This window comes from Plecotus auritus, assembly GCF_963455305.1.
Source record: "Plecotus auritus genome assembly, chromosome: 12".
NCBI classification, from domain to species: Eukaryota; Metazoa; Chordata; class Mammalia; order Chiroptera; family Vespertilionidae; genus Plecotus; species Plecotus auritus.
Window position 1 is genome coordinate 19,741,125 of NC_137778.1, and position 19,166 is coordinate 19,760,290.

General features: G+C 43.5%; 1 protein-coding gene and 1 pseudogene across 2 annotated transcripts in view; both read right to left on the minus strand.

Annotated features, from left to right (window-relative positions):
- Nucleotides 1-19,166, minus strand: part of LAMC1 (laminin subunit gamma 1) — a 113,674-nt gene that overhangs the window by 92,762 nt on the left and 1,746 nt on the right. The gene's annotated exons all lie outside the window — the stretch shown is intronic.
- On the minus strand, nt 5,176-5,713 carry LOC308237198 (adenylate kinase isoenzyme 6-like; annotated as a pseudogene). Its single transcript has one exon. The product of its transcript is annotated as an adenylate kinase isoenzyme 6-like (transcript).

Consider the following 19,166-nt stretch of genomic DNA (forward strand, 5'->3'; position numbering starts at 1 on the left):
CAATATAATTATCTCTTTTATCTTGTATTTACCTGTAAATACTGAACAGCACTTCATAGTAATCCACATAACTTATTTCAAAAAACTCCAGAGGTGATTCGTTTGTTACTGGTGAGCCCTTGGGAACCACTAGCCTAAGTGACAACAGATTTCCTCACAGAGAAATAACCTCTGGGTTTGCTGGCAATCAGTATTGAGAATTTATAAGGGAAGTGTGACATTGTAATAACCTTCAAATGACACGAAGAAGGAATTTAAACACCTACTTTGCAGGACTTTATACTTAGTGAGACAGAAATTCTTCAAGTCTCAGTCTGAGAAACTCTGCCATCCTAAAAAAAGAAAGGTACTGAGCTTGGCATCCTGGATCCTGGAAAGGAAGAGGAGGCTTCTTAAAAAGAACAAGTTTATAGTTGGTTTCAGCTACTTTCCTGTTCTGAAAAGAAAACGCATCGGAACACACAGGCAGGTCTTCTATTATTACTGTCCACAACAGGGCGATGTCCGGAAGTTAGCCTGCACATATTTGTTAAATTTAGCCCTATGCTTCCCTATCCGTTTCGAATTGAGTTTTCTGATTCAACAAGACAATCAAAGCTTATGCAAATGCCTATCATTTCGCGAGGCAAGTACCTTGCTCTAACCTGCTGACCTAGTGGTTTAAAACATACTTCCTGTCCTCAGTGAACTCATATGAGGAAATACACACGAAAAAGATTGCAGAACAAGACAGTATGCTCAAGTGACCAAATGAGTGGTGCAATACCCACTGCTGTCTTCATCCTCCTGCATGTTGAAAAGAATGTATTGAGAAGGCAAATTCCTTAAAAAACAACACTGGAATGATCAAGCCCAAAGGACATGACATATTTTAGGCAAAGGGTGATGGCAAAGGACTCTGAGCAAATAAAGATAATGAGTTTGACTAAGAAAAAAATAAGAGTAATTCAAGGAGACCACAATCTTTTAGAAAGCAAAAACCAAGCTGAGAGAACTCAACGGGTAAAAGAAATCATTTATAACCATCTATACACTCATCCTCAACATTTTTTTAAAAGATTCCAAGAGACACTGATTAACTACTGATTTAAAACCATAGGACAGAAAGAAAAACAAAGCTGGGCTAAGTAGGTAGGAAAATGGGGAGATCCTAAAGTGTGAACAGAGGAAGGACCCAGACATCTGCTTCTGAGAACAAGAAATCAGAATTAACTCCAATTCAAAAAGTATCTCAAATGAGATGGCTTTAGTGCAGCCAGGTTCCTAACAAACTATGCATAGGTACTGGAGATGAAATCGCATTTTTACAAAAAAAAAACAACAACAATCAAACAAAAAACAAGGAAAGAATTCTTTTTTCTTAGAATGGGTATTTTTGGTTAGAATTCAACCACTACTACGTCTCTTAAACATTTCCATAACGCTCTTTTATGTACTTCTAAATATTCTTACCGTAATTTAATAACCTATCCACTCAAATCCTCAAAATAAATGTTGAAATTCTTCCTTTGACCAAATAAAAGTTCCTAGTAAATGGGCTTTATTCATTTCATTAGATAATTATCAATTACCAAGTGCCTACTGGGTGCCTAATTCTGAGATAGTGTTTAGTGGTTCTATTATTACTATCTGTAGAAGTGGTATAACACATAGTGAAGTGTGACGCAATGTACCAAAATTCAACAAGTGCTCAAGAGCAGAGGATTTTCCTGACATTTGACAACAAAGCATGACTTAAACTCAGTGTGAGGTTCTTGCAGCCTTTAATCAGCCTAAAGTGTAAATACATTTCGCTGCAGGAATATGGAAGTGTTTGGCTGGGGGTACTGCTACTGCTGTGGCTGTTGTGTGTACACACCCATTTTACTAAATTCACTCTGATTCCGTAAGCCAAGTACCTAGCTAGCTCTAAGTTGCTGATTTAATGAATTTACACACAGCTCCTGCCCTCCGTGAACTCATATTCAAGAAAGAGGTGAACACATTAAAAAAGATTCCAGCCCTGACTGGTTTGGCTCAGTGGATAGAGTGTCGGCCTGCGGACTCAGGGGTCCCAGGTTCGATTCTGGTCAGGGGCATGTACCTTGGTTGCGGGCACATCCCCAGTGGGGGGTGTGCAGGAGGCAGCTGATTGATGTTTCTCTCTCATTGATGTTTCTAACTCTCTCTTCCTCTCCCTTCCTCTCTGTAAAAAAATCAATAAAATATATTTAAAAAAAAAAAAAAAAAAAAAAAAAAAGATTCCAGAACAAGACAGGATGTTCAAGTGGCCGGTAAGTGGCACAAACAACAGGCACTGTTTTATCACTCCTGGAATTCTCGATCTAAAACACATCTGGATTTCACAACGGATTTGATTCATCCATCACAGCCCAAGGTAAACATGCTCAGGACAGTCAACTAAATCAGGACCCTGCCTGGGAGGCGCTCCTCCGCCCTGGATCTGTTACGTACTCAACGCCGAGGCAAGGTCTCAGTGCCAACCTGGTCCAGTCTCAGAATAAAACGAATTCTGCAAAGGTAGGGTGCCAAGGCTGCACGCTGAGAAGAGCAGGATGAGCACGCACCCGTTTTGGCAGAGCCTCTTCTCCTGAAGCCCGAGGGTGTGAGGGTCCACAGAGTTTGCTAGTTTTTCTAGATCCATTTCCTAAAACTGTGAGCCACACAATGGGAGCCTCTAAAAGAAGGTGTTCCAGGGAGACCAGAACCTGGGAGAGGTAGGCTCTCCCGCACAGCGCTGGCAAGGACATCACCAGAGTACAAGAGTTGGCATGCCAGAGCCACTTGCCAAAATCAGTTCTCCCTCTGTCACCGTAACAGACATGTGGCTGGGCACAGGTGCCCAGCTAGCCGACATTTCCCAGCCTCCACTGCATACAGGAAGTGGCCAGGTGTCTAAGCACCTTCCAGTGGCAGATGATACAGTGATGTGCCACTTTTGGGTTTCCGTCTTAAGAATGAAGCACACACTCCTTGGCAGTACCGTTATCTTCCCATTTGGAATACAGAAGAGTCTATCACCCAACTTCCACCACACACACATGAGGGCCACACCCCAAGGGATGGCAGAGCATGAAGATGAAAAAAACATCTGTGTGGATGGAGCTACCCAGCTGCCCACCTACCTCAGGACCACCCCGTGAAAGGGAAACCAACATTTTTTAAACAACTTTATTGTTGGGGCTCTCTGCTACTGTGGCTAGCCTTTACCTAAGGATGTTGGTAAGGCAGCTACACCATGCACTAGCCATCCCATTCCACTTAAGTTCCGACGACCCTATGTCAAAGGCAAAGCCCACCTTGGGAAAATCTGAACAAAATTGCCATTCTCACCTGCATCTGCATTCTGTGACCATAGCCTCAGAGAAATAGGAACTCACTCGTTCAGCAAACTTCTGAGCACCTAGAGAAAAGGTATCATGCTATCCGCTAGGGATCTTAGAGCCAATGAAAAAAGAAAGCCAACAAAACCCTCCCTGGGTCAGGTCCTCTGAACTGCAAGCTTTTCACCCAGAAGTTCAGCTCTAGGTCTTCTCTGCCCTGTCTCCAGCACTTTGTGGCGCCTTTTATATACAGGCACTCAGTAAGTGTTTTGTTAGATGAATCAATAAACTCAACTTGTTCTCAATGAACTGAGTTTAATGGGGAAATAGAGAAAACAATAGAAGACAGTACCTCTTACATCATAGGCATGCACTATGCTTGTTGTACCAATTTTTAGAAATGAATGAATACATGAATATCAAACAATGTAATGGCAAGTGCTATGGAGGGGGCAGAAGGAACCAGAAATTAAAATCTTCCTGGAGTCCTGGCTGGTGCGGCTCAGTTGGCTGGACGTCGTCCTGTGCACCAAATGGTTGCTGATTTGATTCCCGGTCAGAGCCCATGCCTAGGTTGTGGCTCAAACCCCGATAGGGGATGTGTAGGAGGCAACCAATCGATGTTTGTTTCTCACATCGATGTTACTCTCTCTCTCTCTCTCTCCCTTTCCCTCCTTCTATCTCTAAAAATCAATTAAAATATTAAAATAAAATCTTCACGGAGTAGAAATTTGCCACGAGTTTGACATAACCAATAAACAAGCAAAAGGGGGGAAAAGGAATCAAGAACAGATGCAGCACCCATGTTGTGTAAACATGTTTACTATAACTGGAACTGGGGGCAGAGTTCCAGTCATACAATGAACACAGCCAATACTCCTTTGATTTGAATACCATTGCTCCCGTTAATTAAGCCCCAAAATGATTTTTTTTTTTTGCATTTTGCATCACCCTAGATCAGCGATTTTCAACCAGTGAGCCGCAAAAATTTTTAAAACATGCAATAAATACCTATTTAGTCAGGGGACACTGACCTCTTTTCTCGTAGATTGTCAAGTAACAAATGACAACAGCCAACACAACAATAGCCATCTGGCATGAATGAATGAATCAAAATTATACCTATTTTTTTTTTGGTCAGAATGGCAAAAAATATATATATGTTTTGGTGTGCTGCAGAATTTTAGTAATTACTTTGTATGTGCCACAAGATGAAAAAGGTTAAACATCGCTGCCCTACTTGCTTAATATAAATTGTTTGCTCCCCCTTCTTTTAGAGATTTCATTTTCATTTTTAAATCTAAAATCAGGTTTTGACTCGTCCTAACAAGTCCTCTATCATATAATCAAAGAATCTCAAAGTTGGTAGGAATCTAAAAGTTTTCCGTGAAGTCACTTATCTTGATCAGCCCTAATCAGATCTCCTTTGCAGTCCCACCGTTTTTATCCTTCTCTTTGGCGCTTTATGTTTTGTCCTAGAGTGTATATGGTGGTAAACACATTCTTTACTTTATCTTTAGATTTTAATTTTAAGAGATCATGTTCATTTTCTTCTATAATAAACTTAAAAGATATCCATCCACACATTTGGTCAGATTTATTTATTCTTTAGCAATTGAAGCATGAAATGATGACTGTTTTTAGTCCCAATCTTTAATAACATTATATTAATTATACTTAAGGTTGTTCAGCTTTCTCATGGGAAAAAAAAACCAAACATAAACCTTTATACTATCCACCTACCAGTTCTGCAGCACAATTTTAATAAAAGGGGTTTACTAATAATTGGACAATTTATATGATGTGGGCAGGGAAATACTAAGAGTGATTATAAAGTGGCCAGTCTTATAAGTCAAGAGCTATGATCTTTGGTCCATTCTCAATCCACTTCAATATCTGATTGATATTATCCTCTAAATCTCCTGGTTTATTGCTGGGCAGCTGTTGCACTATTTCTTCCTTGTAGGATGCTAATGCTAATGCTTCTTCATAAAGAATTTGAAAAATTTCACACTAGACATTATCTTTTAGTTTCTTCTCATTATAACCCCTTGTTTCAAGTCTTTGGTACAATACACTATTACCAGTTTTCAGCACAAAAACTGTATGAAACAAGCGTTCAGAGAAGAAATCCCATCTGTGGTCATCAATAATAACTCCACCTTCACTCATTTGTTTTCCTAACTCATTAACCTCTCTCAATTCTTTTAAAATGGGACAGTCATATTTTCATCATGACCATCATGTAACTGCTCTCCTCGAGCAAAATCACCCACATTAATGTGTTTCAGTCCCAATCTTGATGCAAGTTCTTGGTCTAGCGTGTTTTTTCCATCCCCTGGTGCACCCGTGAGCAGGATGTTCGGAGGCAACACGGTCCTCACCGCCATGGCTCTGCCAGAATGCATGCTTCCTGTGTAGAACCCACTCTCTCCTTTATCTCACAGTCCTCCAGCTCAGTGACCAAAAGCTGTGCAGAATTTCATCTTTCCATCCACCCTGTCTGCTCTCCAAGTCCCTGTGAAGTCCCACCTCTTGGCTTATACCTGGGGACAGCATTTGTCACCTTCGGTGAAAGCAAGTTGTTGCACCTTCTTTCCTAAGATCCACACGCTTCCCCATGGGTAGAGCTGTCACGTTACTTTGTTCACCTCCATTTCTATTTCATGGATTAGGGTGGGAGACTCCAAACATTTTTTAAAAAATGAATCAAGTTCTGAAGAAAGGATCCCACCTTGAAGCTGCAGAGTGTCTGTATCTCAGGAACTGTCAGCTGTTTCCCTGCAGATGGTTTAGACTTAGAATCAACCATGGCCTTTCCCGTTCCACCTTTTGTTCCTCTGACGAGGATACTGTGCTTCCTTGAGACTTCCTGTTTGAATAACCACACACTTGGGTGTTCAAATTCCCATGTGTCCATTATTCACCATAGGAAGTAACCGGGCAGCTGAACACAAAATGATGTATGAACAAAACAGCTGTGTGTTAGCAGGATGAACAAAAGACAGCAGGGAGCTAGGCACTGCTGTGAGTTTCAAAAACAAGGTCTATTTAGTCAGGCATGGTTAAAAGGCTGCTGAGTCAGAGCGTCAGGGGCCCGTTTCATAAGTGAAAATCACTAGAGATGTGAATGAGTCTGCTTTTAGTTACTGCCTCGGAGTTTCGCCCCAACACCACCCTTCCCAACAGCTCTTTCCTTGGAACAAAGTTGCCTCTTCAATCTATCACAAAAATGGCAATACAAACAAAAGTTTTCACACAAAAATTTAACACCTATTTTATTTCCCAATCCAAAAAGCAGATCCTCCCTTCCCCAAGGGGCTTTCCTATAAAAACACAGAGACACACACAAGAACGCACAAAAAGCAGCACCGAAAACAAGCCTCCATTCTCCAAACATCTGGAAAATATGTTAATTTCAGAATCAGTCCATCTTTTGGTATCCTGGTTTCACCATCCATGTCCTGTGCCAGGACAGAAGAGCTTTCAAATGGACATAAGTTTAGAACCAAAATCTTAGAATAGCCACAAAACTGAATGACCCCTAATTCCACCAGGAGTTGGTGTTAATTTATTTCTTGGCATGCGGCAAAAATGCAGAAAATAGCAGTAAAGGAACCAGTGTGAGCCTCTAAAGCAATCCCGATCAAGTAAACAAATTTTATTACAGCTGCATTACAGATGTTCCCACAAACTTTCATCATTTGTAGTAGAGTTCTAAAAATTTAGTCAATAGATTTTCTATTCCATGAACTTATCTAAAATACTATAAATTCCAAAACTATATACAGGGCTGCTCTAAAAGTTAATCCTAGACACTTAACCCCATAGAACATGACCCTTTTCCCATGAAGGGGCGATCACATGGCCAAAGCCATTAGACAATTGCTCTTTTGGTCTCCAATTTCCTCCTCCCCCGCTAATCTTCACCCTTAGCCCCTGTTTCTTCCCAGTTTCAAAAAGAACACACAATTTCAATGAAAAGTCCAGGATGCTCATCTCTACCAGATCATGATCTGGCATGAAAATAATAATAATCTAGCCCTAACCGGTTTGGCTCAGTGGATAGAGCGTCAGCCTGCGGACTGAAGGGTCCCAGGTTTGATTCCGGTCAAGGGCATGTACCTTGGTTGCGGGCACATCCCCAGTAGGAGGTGTGCAGGAGGCAGCTGATCGATGTTTCTTTCTCATCGATGTTTCTAACTCTCTATCCCTCTCCCTTCCTCTCTGTAAAAAATCAACAAAATATATTTTTTAAAAAAGGAAATAATAATAATCTAAAAACTTAGGGACACCAAAACAACAGTCATTAGTCCTATAGGAATAGGGTCCATGACGAGCAGAAACCACTGTGGGAGGAACAGCAGCACCAGGCTTGGCTGTACAGAAAAGTATAAACCAAGGCAACTAGACCCTAACTTCCCAGTCCCTGCTGGTGAACAGAAAGCTCAAGAAAACCTATTCAACTCATTGTCATCAAGCTGTCACTACCCCCTTTTCAAAAACTTTTGACTCCACCAAAACTTAACTATAGCCATCCCTCAGCATCTGGGGGGCTTGGTTCCAGGATCCCCCCTGCAGATACCAAAATACTTGTGTGCTCAAGTCCCTTCTATAACATGGCCTAGAACAATATACACAGTTGGCCCTCAGCATCTGGGGATTCCCATCCCTGGATTTGCAATCATAGGTCAAAAATACTGTTGTAGGATGTGAGGGCGATCTGGCTGCGACATCTGTCACCCCATCGATCGCCAGGGTTGATTCAGCTGATCTGGCTGGCTAGGCGGGTGTCCCCCTCCTCCCTCACCGATCCATGTGTGTCCCTCCCGAAGAGGACGACCTTCCCCCCAGAGGAAAGGACCCGTCTTTGGTCAAGGGTATACGAGTAGCTGTGCTCCGCTGCTAGAATCTCCAAACAAGCTCTCAAAAATACTGTTTTAGATCCCAGGTTGGATGAATCCAAGGATGTGAAACTGCAGATACAGAGGGCCAACCATATATTTACTGAAAAAAAATCCACGTATAAGTGGACCCACGCGGTTCAAACCCATGTTGTTCAAGGGTCTATAGTTCAGATCTTTATATTCTCTTTGAATAGAGTTGACAGAAAAGCCCTGAGAAAATACTTATTCTCTATATTTTACCAACTGGGGCAATTTTAAGCCCAACACTCATTCCTCAAATGTAACAATGGGTGTCACCCCACCCAACCTCCCCATCAGAAAAGACACTGAGAATGCACATTTAAAAATCATCAGTCACAGCCCTACCTGGTTTGGCTCAGTGGATAAGGCATCAGCCCACGGACTGAGGGGTCCCAGGTTCCATTCCGGTCAAGGGCACATGCCTGGGTTGAGGCCTTGATCCCAAGTAGGGGGCATGCAGGAGGCAGACAATCAATGATTCTCTCTCATCATTGATGTTTCTACCTCTCTTTCCCTCTCCCTTCCTCTCTAAAATCAATAAAGATATTTAAAGTAATAATAAAAAATAAAAATCATCAGTCACTAGGATGTGATGGTGTGATAACATCACAGGAGTACCATGTGTACTAAGCAGGACTATGGAGAAAGCAGAACTTAAAATTTAGTCAGTCAACTGATACTTGTAAAGAACAGCCCATCCTAAGAATCTTGAGTTCTAGAAGTGGAGGTAGTCTGTAGTGGGAAAGCAGCCCAAAATACAAAATCTAAGTGGAAACTATGACCCTGTTCTTTAGAGATAAAGCAAATAAAACAAAGCAAAACAAAACACTTTTTTTAGGGTATCTGTAGTCCCCCTGATTGAACCTTCACTCGGTGATGCTCTGGGGAGACTAAGAAGGTACAGATTAAATAACAGATAGAAACATAGATAAGGTAGATCCGATAGACAGAGTTAGAGATTTACAAAGTAACTTATACAGAAAAGAAGGTGAAGGGAGCCACTCTGATGACAGTGACAAAGAAATCTAGGACCACTGTAGTTACGGATCCATCAATCAATAAAAGGTGGTCAGACCTATTCAGTTAGCAAACCTGAACAACCAAAAAGCAGCCATGTCCGAGTTAGAATTTACTTGGAGCAGAGGGGAAATGAAATAGAACCTGAAGAGGGCCTGGCTGCTTTATCTTCAAGGATGTCAGATAACATAAGCAACCGGACTAAATTCAGCAATTCTCAACAACCAGAAAGGGTGTCATGGATAAGGCAAAAAGGAGATAAGCTGGCATTCCCCCGACCACCCTTCAGGAAATGGGCAATGAGTACACTTTCCCTGTCAGGAGATGCTGACAAAACCCAGGATCTCATTCTGAAATTCAATAAATTCCTTACAAAGTCCTAGAGGCATTGACGGTTAAATATTTTAAAATAGTGTAAGTGCCCCAAATTTAAAATTCTTCCATTGCCAAGAAAAAAACTGCACAGCCCGTTTTGAAAGAAGCAACCCAAAACCAGAGCTCCTCAAGCAGAGGTCTACAGAGACACCAGGCTCAGCTCCTAGGTTTTAAGTTCTTTTCACTCCCCAATTCAAGGTCTTCCTTCAGTTCTCTCTCACTTATCAGGTCTGTTCTAACGTAGAATCCATCCACAACAGGCCTGGATTCCAACCTAAACTCAGCCTGTCCAACCTCAGAGAAGTCACAAGTTAGTTCATATTATTATTCATAGTGGATATAGTAAGAGAGAGTCTCAAGATCGTTTTTTTTTAAAGGATTCAAAGAGGTAACCAGGGGGCACTCAATGGAAGGTAATTTACTTTCTTTTGTCACCTAGTTTGCAAGATCCTCATCTCCCCAGAACCCATCCTCCATGTCTCCTCTACTCTGTGGAAAGCAAACAATGCCTTCACCGTTATCTGATTACTTTTAGACCTTCATTCAAGCACCTCACCCTTCCTGGAAAGTCCTCCATTCATGTCCCGCTTGGGTCTTTTCTTCAAGACCCAAGAAGCTTTTCCTCACTCTTCATTCAAAGGGCTCTGCACGTTTTCCCTCTGCACTTCAAAAGGTTCCACTGAATTATTCTTGCTGTGCTTATATTGTCCCATAGATTTCCTGTACATGAATGTTTCTGTCTCATCTCCTCAGACACATTACAAATTACTTGAGGATATAACATTTCAACATCTATTGTTACCCACACATCCCATATAACAATGGGCATTAAATGAAGATTTCTCTCACCAGCTGCCTTATTTACATAAGATCTTTGTCCACTAACTATTCAGAATCCCAGTCCATTAAGCTCATCTCATTTTGAGTGAGTGGGTCTTTTCACTTAGTTGTAAATACTTCACAACATTTCATAAACTTCTCTAAGAAAGCCACTCAATTCAAGCTGCAGACTTACTGACTCAATGAGAAGAAGCCACTAGTAGAAAGGAAAGAAGACGGGGCCTTCACATTAGCTACACGTAATTTGTGGAATATTTTGTTTTCACAATAGAAATTAAACAACTTATATATAAAAACCAGACATTGGAACCAAGCATACACCACCACGGTGCAGACACATTCTTAGAGAATTATCTACCAGCAGCAAAACCCACACACTTACCAACTTATCACTTCAGACCACAAAGCATCAACCAAAACCATTACCTGCTTAAAGGTAGGTGAGAAAAGAACTCCGCGCCCTGACTCTGCCTGAAGCTTACCTGAACACCCTTCTGAAGGCACTCTCCATTAAAACCAGCTGATATCACAACTAAAACCAGAGGGTTCACTTATTTGTCCTTTCACTCAACAATTATCAGTCAACACCTATGAATGCCAGCAGTAGAAAGACAGTAAGAGAACTATATCTTAGATGATCAAGCCTCAGATTCTGTGTTCTTCTATTTTAAGCCAAACCATACCAAAACCAAATGAAAACACCTATATATTATTCTGTGTTGACTGTTTTTTTGAGGAATAATTTGCATACAAACATTAAATTGCACTTCTGAATTTGCATGTATGTATACACCTATGTAACCTCCACCCCAGTCAAGACATAGAACATAAAATTAGAACTATAACGGAGGGGAAAAGACTGGTCATTGCGGTATCTCTGGAAACACGGGCAGGTGCCTCCGTGGTTACTGCCCACATGCGGCTCTCGAGCCGCTGTTTGCCGCTCTGTTGACTAATGAGTTTGCCGACCACTGCCCTAGGGCCTAGGCAATCACCCTGGTTAGCGGAGAGCTTCACATCCACGGTGATTTATCATCAAACAAAATTCACTGAGTTTCAAACTCTATACAAGACCGTTTGTATTTTTTATTTCAAGAAAATTTTTAAAATGTGAAAGAGGCTGATTCTGGATAAATATTTCCAGAAACGTTCAAAACAGAAAGAAGATAAAATAACAAAGAATAAAAAAAAAAAATCCGAAGACAATTTCAGAAATCCAAGGAAGATGACATAACAAAAATCTGAAGTCGCCCTCACTATGACAGGAAGCAGCCACACAGTGGGAAACAAAGAGTAAAAGAAGGAAGCCGAGGGAATATAAGTCCTGAAGTTTGAAAAGAAATCTTGTAAATCCCTTAATTCATCCCCCAGCCTCGCCACAAGGTTCTCCTCCCACGAGAGATCTGAGAGGGCCATTGTCTAAGAAGGAGATAAGCCTGCTTTATTTTATTTCATGAATATGGAGCTGCCCAGGGCACCAGGCTGACTGGGCCCAGTTATTTTAGGCTGGCCCCCGGGAAGAGACCGTGGAAAGAAAAGCAGACATACTTAATTAGTGTCACCACAGTCTGGCACAATACTCTAAAACCTCAGGGACATTTCTATAAATGAGTTTTTTGGTAGGCCCCTTTTAGCAAGCTGTCAATTTAAGCCCAAATGAGCAAACATCTAACTTTATCATTTCACAGGAAAGAAGATGCTTGCAAATCCCAGCAGGTCCCTCTTACAAATCTTAGAGCAAGCAAGTTAGGCAAGGTAACAGAACCAGCACACAGGCACTTGAAATGTTGCCCTTGGAAACTGATCATTTAGGATAAGGGGCAGATTAATCCCTTATTTTTTAACAAGCAATTAATTAATGTTAGTTTGGTTGCACTGAACTGAGAAGACGACCAAGTCTTTGATGCTGCCTTCAAAGACCTCATGGTCTAGAAGTGGAAACAAAGAGACACAGAGTGGAACCCCTAATCCAGGCCAGAGAGTGAGAATGGAAAAGGGAGAGAGAGAAACTGGGGAAGGATACCCGGAGGTGGCAGCACCAGGAAGAAGTGTTCCAAAGCAAAGAACCAGCCCTCTGAGCATGAAAATGACAAAACTGAAGCCCAGCGATGAACAAGGTCTAGAAGATTCTAAAGTATCTTGTACCCCCACCCCAAGGTGTCTGCACATTATCCTAAAGTCTTAAGGAACCACTGCACATTGTTCAGCTGGGAAATGTTATCCTCAGATTTGCATTTTAGAACCAATGCTCAGTCCAGAGTGAGGCTGTCCAAATACCAGGAGCCAAACTGGAGGCAGAAAGACCACCAGTTAGCTATGAAGCTTTGCAGTGATCCAGGTGAAATTCCATGGGAGCTACAGTCAGGCAGAGACAAAGATAAGGATTCCAGAGACACAGCGGCAGATAGAAGAGGTAAGAGTGGAGTCTTAGGCAGATGACGGGGAAAGATGGGTGGGAAAGAGGGGGTGGAGTTACAGCTGGCCAGGCTGACCCACCGCCCAGCAGTGAATCCTATCTGCTCGCCAAACACAGTAATCTTTGCTGATGAGAGCCTGTCCAGCGTGGTTATCTTTCATGGGAGACTTGGCAAAGGATGGATTCAAGGGCCTCGGGGTTAAACATTCATCTGTGCATGAAGATACGGCTTTTGAGTGGGGTAAGACGATGATGGGGATGAATTTAGTTTTGTACATGGCCTCTGGACATCCCAAATTGACCATGTCCAACAAGTCTTTAGGCCTGGAGAAAGAGCTGGCCAGCCTGGAGATGAAGCCTTGAGATTAAGAGTTCATTCAGGGAGAGTGAGCAGCATTTAAAAAAATAAAAAATAAAAAAATAAAGGCTTCCAGAAACAAGTAAAAAGGAACCGAGAGGGACTAGGAGGGAAACCAAGGGAGTCTGGTATCTCTGAGTCAGTATGTACATGACCTTGTATTTTAAAGTTGCTCTGAATAAACGATTTTTGGGGGGAGATTTGTTAAAGAAACTGAGTCCCAGGAGCCAGTGCTTTAGACTAAGGAGTCAAAATCTACCTCTACTGTGAATGCTGGCAAATCACCACCTCAGGATCCTCACCTTTACCTGCTCCGAGTTGTGAAAATCAAATCTGTGATATCCTAGAGGCTTTATAAACGGTGAAATAGTATAAAGGCCCTCCCGGTTTATTATTGAAATGGCATTACAGTGAGCAGGAAAATTCCATCTAATAAAGTATAAACTTCAGAGGCAAGACCTTCAATCCTATCTAATAAAGAGGGAATATGCTAATTGACCATCACTCTGTCACAAAGATGGCTGCAACCACAGCTGAAGCCAAGTTTCCATAAGGAGCCTTAATGAGCAATCAGCAGGGACCTGAGGCTACACCCTCCCCCGCCCCCGTAGGGCTTGACAGGGGACCTCAGGCCGCACCCCCTGCCCTCGCATCAGGCTGGGGAACCTCAGGCCACACCCCTCACCCAGCAGGGCTTGACGGGGGACCTCAAGGTGAGCTTCCCATCCTGATGCTGGGCTAGGGGACCTCAAGCTGCTCCCCTTGCCCCAGCACCAGGCTGGGGGACCTCAGGCCGCACCCCCCACCAGGTGGGGCTTGACAGGGGACTTCAGGCCGTGCCCCCCACCCCAGCATCAGGCCATGGGACCTGAGGCTGTGCCCCCGTCTGGTTGGGCTTGACAGGGGACCTCAGGCCGTGACCCCACCCAGCAGGACTTGACAGAGGACCTCAAGGTGCACCCCCATTGCTGGGTCAGGGGAACTCAGGCTGTACCCCCCACCCCAGCACCAGGCCGGGGAACCTCAGACCGCACCCTCCGCCCCAGCACCGGGCCAGGGGACCTGAGGCTGCACCCCTCTGCCTGGCTGGGCTTGACAAGGGACCTCAGACCGCACCCCCCCCCCCCCTGTGGGGCTTGACAGGGGACCTCAGGCTGTGCCTCCGGCCTTGGCACCAGGCTGGGGGACCTGAGGCCACGCCCCCCCCCACCTGGCAGGGCTTGACAGGGGACCTCAGGCCTCACCCCCTGCCCTGGCACCAGGCCAGGGGACCTGAGGCCATGCCCCCCGCCCAGCAGGGCTTGATGGGGGACCTCAAGGTGCGCTTCCTGTCCTGGTGCTGGACTAGGGGACCTCAGGCTGCTCCCCCCGCCCCAGCACCAGGCCGGGGAACCTCAGGTGGGGCTTGACAGGGGACTTCAGGCCGAGCCCCCCACCCCAGCACCAGGCAGGGGGACCTCAGGCCACACACCCCCTGCCCCAGCACCAGGCCAGGGGACCTGAGGCTGCACCCCCCTGCCTGGTGGGGACCTCAGGCTGTGTTCCCCACCCAGTGGGCATTGACGAGGGACCTCAAGGTGCACCCCCAGTGCTGGGTCGGGGGAACTCAGGCCGCGCCCCCTGCCCAGCAGGGCTTGACGGGGGACCTGAGGCTGCACACCCCTGCCGGGCAAGGCTTGATGGGGGACCTCAAGGCACGTCCCCAGCCCCAGTCTGGGATGGGGGACCTCAGGCCACGCCCCCCCATCCTGGCGCAGGGCCAGGGGACCTGAGGCTATGTCCCCTGCCTGGCAGGGCTTGACAAGGGTGGGACTGGCCAGGTCTGGATCTAGCCCAATGGGGGCGGGGGCTGGCTGGGTCTGGGTCTCATGCGGTTTTGAGGCGCATTTGGGTGGACGGGGACTTGACTCTGGGTCCCGTGGTGCGCCCCAGACTCTGACAGGAGGAAGGTTTTCATATACATTTTACTAATTTTCTTTCATCTCTGACACTTCTATTAGAAAGAAAGGGCAAATAGCAATATTAAATTATTTCCTCTAATTAATCCCCTTTTAATATGCACAAATTTCATGCACCGAGCCACTAGTCTTCTATACCTTCCTATGGGCTACTGCGCTATGTATTGAGTGGGTATTTTTAAAATGCTTGCAGACTCTTTGGCAGTAACATGAGAATGTATGCACAGCGGGAAGGAGTGCATAGCAAAAGGCATATCCAACTTCCTAAAAGGATTTAGAATTGAAATAGGCAAGCCTTAGCCTTCCCACAGATGTGGCCAATGACAAAATTACTGGGAGGGGTTGGGGTGCCTCTTAGTTCCAACTTCTCTCCTAATGTGTGTGAGGCTTTTCGGAATACTTTAGAAACACGGACAAGGTATTTACAGAAAAAGCAGTGAACTGCAGAACCGGAAAACAAGGGCTTTATAAAACTGTGTTCAACAACCCCTGGCCATTAAAGAAGAGCGCCTTCACTTCTCAAGTTGAAACCTGCAAAGTGTAAATCAGGCCTTTGTGAGACAATCTAAAATAGTGTCCCCCCGGGGTACGCAAATACCACAGTGAAGTCACCGGAGCACACCATTCCCTGATGGAGTCAGTCAGAGCCTACTGGGCAGAAGATTTTCCTGGGGAGAAAATGCTGTTTGTTTCATGCTAAATATACACTGAGTGGCCAGATTATTATGATCTCTGAACGCATAATAATCTGGCCACTCAGTGTATATCCTATAATAAAAGGCTAATATGCAAATTGTCCCCTGGACCAGGAGTTCGACCAGCAGGCAGGCTGGCCAACCACCCGTGTCCCCTCCCCCTGGCCAGGCTGGCCGGACCCCACCCATGCATGAATTTATGCACCGGGCCTCTAACACACACACACACACACACACACACACACACACACAATGAGTGGCCAGATTATTATGATCTCTGAACACATAATAATCTGGCCACTCAGTGTATACTCAGAGGACCAAACAGAATAAAATGTAATATCCTTATAGATCAATTATTCTGATTTAGATACACAGAAAGGATATTTAGATAGAGATAAAAATGCATCCTTTAATCACGATTTGTTCCTAAAGCTTGGAAATGAATCTGGTCTTGGTGTAAATTTTAGGAATTCCATAAACTTTGATTGAGTTGGTTTTATAAGCACTCCCTTAATCTAATTGTTTTTAGAAAGAGAGAAAGCTACCTTCCCCAAGATGAAGACCCCCATCAACCAAGTTTCCATCCACAATGACTATCAAGTTAATGAAAAGGGCAGCTTAATAAAAAGCAAATCCTCAGCCGGAACCGGTTTGGCTGAGTGGATAGAGCGTCGGCCTGCGGACTGAAGGGTCCCAGGTTCGATTCCGGTCAAGGGCACGTGCCTTGGTTGCGGGCACATCCTCAGTGGGAGGTGTGCAGGAGGCAGCTGATCGATGTTTCTCTCTCATCGATGTTTCTAGCTCTCTATCCCTCTCCCTTCCCCTCTGTAAAATATCAATAAAAATATATTATAAAAAAAAAAAGCAAATCCTCAGCCACACCCCACTGATACTAATGAAACCTATTATGATTTATTATAAAACACAAGAGCCACACAATCAGCAATCGAGTAATCCACATAGATGTTCGAAGACCCAGAAGTTGAAGGCAAAATAAGAAAGACTTCTTTTCAGAAAAGGGTGCCTGGTTGAGATTTCTCTCCACAACAAGCAGAAAATGCAATTCTGGTTCCCACAGCAACTTTAACTCATTTTATCGGAAGACACACTGCACCCTGCACCCTGGATTCCTGGATATGCTACTGAAGACATGGCTACTGTCAGAACCAGTGCTGATTTTCCTGGCTTTTGTACAAGTGATGATAATAGTACAATGATCTAATTTGTACTTGCCATCTGTTAAAATGTGCCTCATCCCCCCCCCCCCAAAAAAAGGTAGCAGTTAAAATGATCATGTAATTTTATATACACGTGTGTGCATGAAAAGTTTCCAGAAGGTTACATAAGAAACCGTGCACGGTGGTCTCTAAAGCAACTTAGCAACCGGAGATGCAGAGACTCGCTAGTCATTATACTTACTGTTTTAATTCACCGTGGCATGTGTTATTTTTACAATAAAAAATGACTTACGGTCGGTGCCAAAACACGTATGCTTCTTGCGACTACTTAAGTGCAATCTGACTTTGCTTATTTTAAAGTGTACTGTGTTCAAAGTTGAACATTAAAAGGAAGCTTAGAAAAGTGGCCGCCAGAACCCGTTCCTTCACACCGCTCACTTCGCGTTTCACATGCTCCGGAAGGGCAAGGCACAATATGCATCACTTGTTTGAGGGTATGTGAAATCCGAACTGGAGGGGAGGTTTAATAGATGCACAGGCAGTCATGGCACTTGAATTCGTGGGAATAATTAGTGAGCTAGCTAAACCCATGGAGTAATTGGGGTGAGGGAGTGAATATGCTGGACATCATAAAGCCTTGCCTATTTGCCATAAATTATAGACCATAACAAGCATGTATACATATATCCTTGTCATTTAAAAGGGGGGGGGGAGGGAAAGAAGAATAGAAGGTAAGTGAGAAGGGGAGAGATATTGATTGAGACATCAACCCTACTACACAATAATCTCCCTCCCCTTCCCACCACACACCATTTCCTCCAGGACATCATTTCTGACCCGAGAACAAGTACAATAAGTTCTAGTCAAGTTTTTAGAAATTGTCTCTGAAAAGTTTAAAGTAAATGTTTTTACAGTTAATCCCAGGGTCATCTGAAAACTACTTTAACTTTTTTTAACCTTAGAATTTCTAAACCTATAGTTTATGAACTGCATTTACCAAGAATATTATTTAAAAACCCTGAAAAAAAATCTTACAGCAAAAAAACAAGTCCAAACATATATTTTTTAGGGCAAAAAGTCATGTTAGAGTCCTAAGTAGGTGAAGTCTAAAATCTCTTTTTGACCTTTTAATCACCAAGACCCAAAGTTAATATATCTACCTCCCAGCAATAGCAACCTAACTTGACTGATACTGTCTTACCCACCACATGGTGGTTGTAACAGAGAAGTAATCCCTGAGTAATCTAGCCACCTCTATGATCACCTCAAATAACCTTTTGCTACACGGTACCCACCGCAGAAAACTCAGAGGCCAAGGCTGACAGCCCCACCTTTACCTCAATAAGAAGATTCTTGTTCAGAAATTTTCAGCTGAGACTCTCAGGCACTTTGAGACATCCAGGCAAAGCCTAAGGCAATGCCTTTGCTTTGAAATATTCAATATTTGAAAAATAGATCATATAAGATTTCGTGGGCCATTCAAAATTCAACACGGAAATGTTAACAAGTCACAATTTAAACAAAAATAGCTGGATATACATTTCAAAAGTAATCTTGGCCAAGTTTAAAAATGTAACACTTAGGAGGAAATAGCTCAGGAGCAGACCCACTAAGTCTGAGACCCTAGGTGTCTTGCAGTCTTTACAAAGGCACCTGGCCCCATCCACAAAACTGCTAATTCTACGCGTTTCCAGTATCTCTGAAAAACTGAGCTCAGCACAGTTTACTTCTTCCTGAAAAAGAGGTGTCTCAGAATTTCACTTTTTGAACTTATTTTCCAAAAGTTTCCTCTTCCTAATGCCTTGACTACAAATAAAATGGTACTTACCACAACAAAGGTGCTAAATACTGCTTCTCTAACACTCCATACACAGTAATTTCACTCCACTTTTCAAAGCATTTTTTTGTAAGTCATATTCCTTCTCTGGCATCTGGACACTTGTATAAAGTTCAGTGTACCAGAGAGCAGTGGAAAGAAAAATACCAAACCACTACCAAAAGAACCATTTGCCTACAAAACATTCCTTCCAAAGGCCCCCAAATAATGTCATTCACTTTATAGAATAATCCTGCGT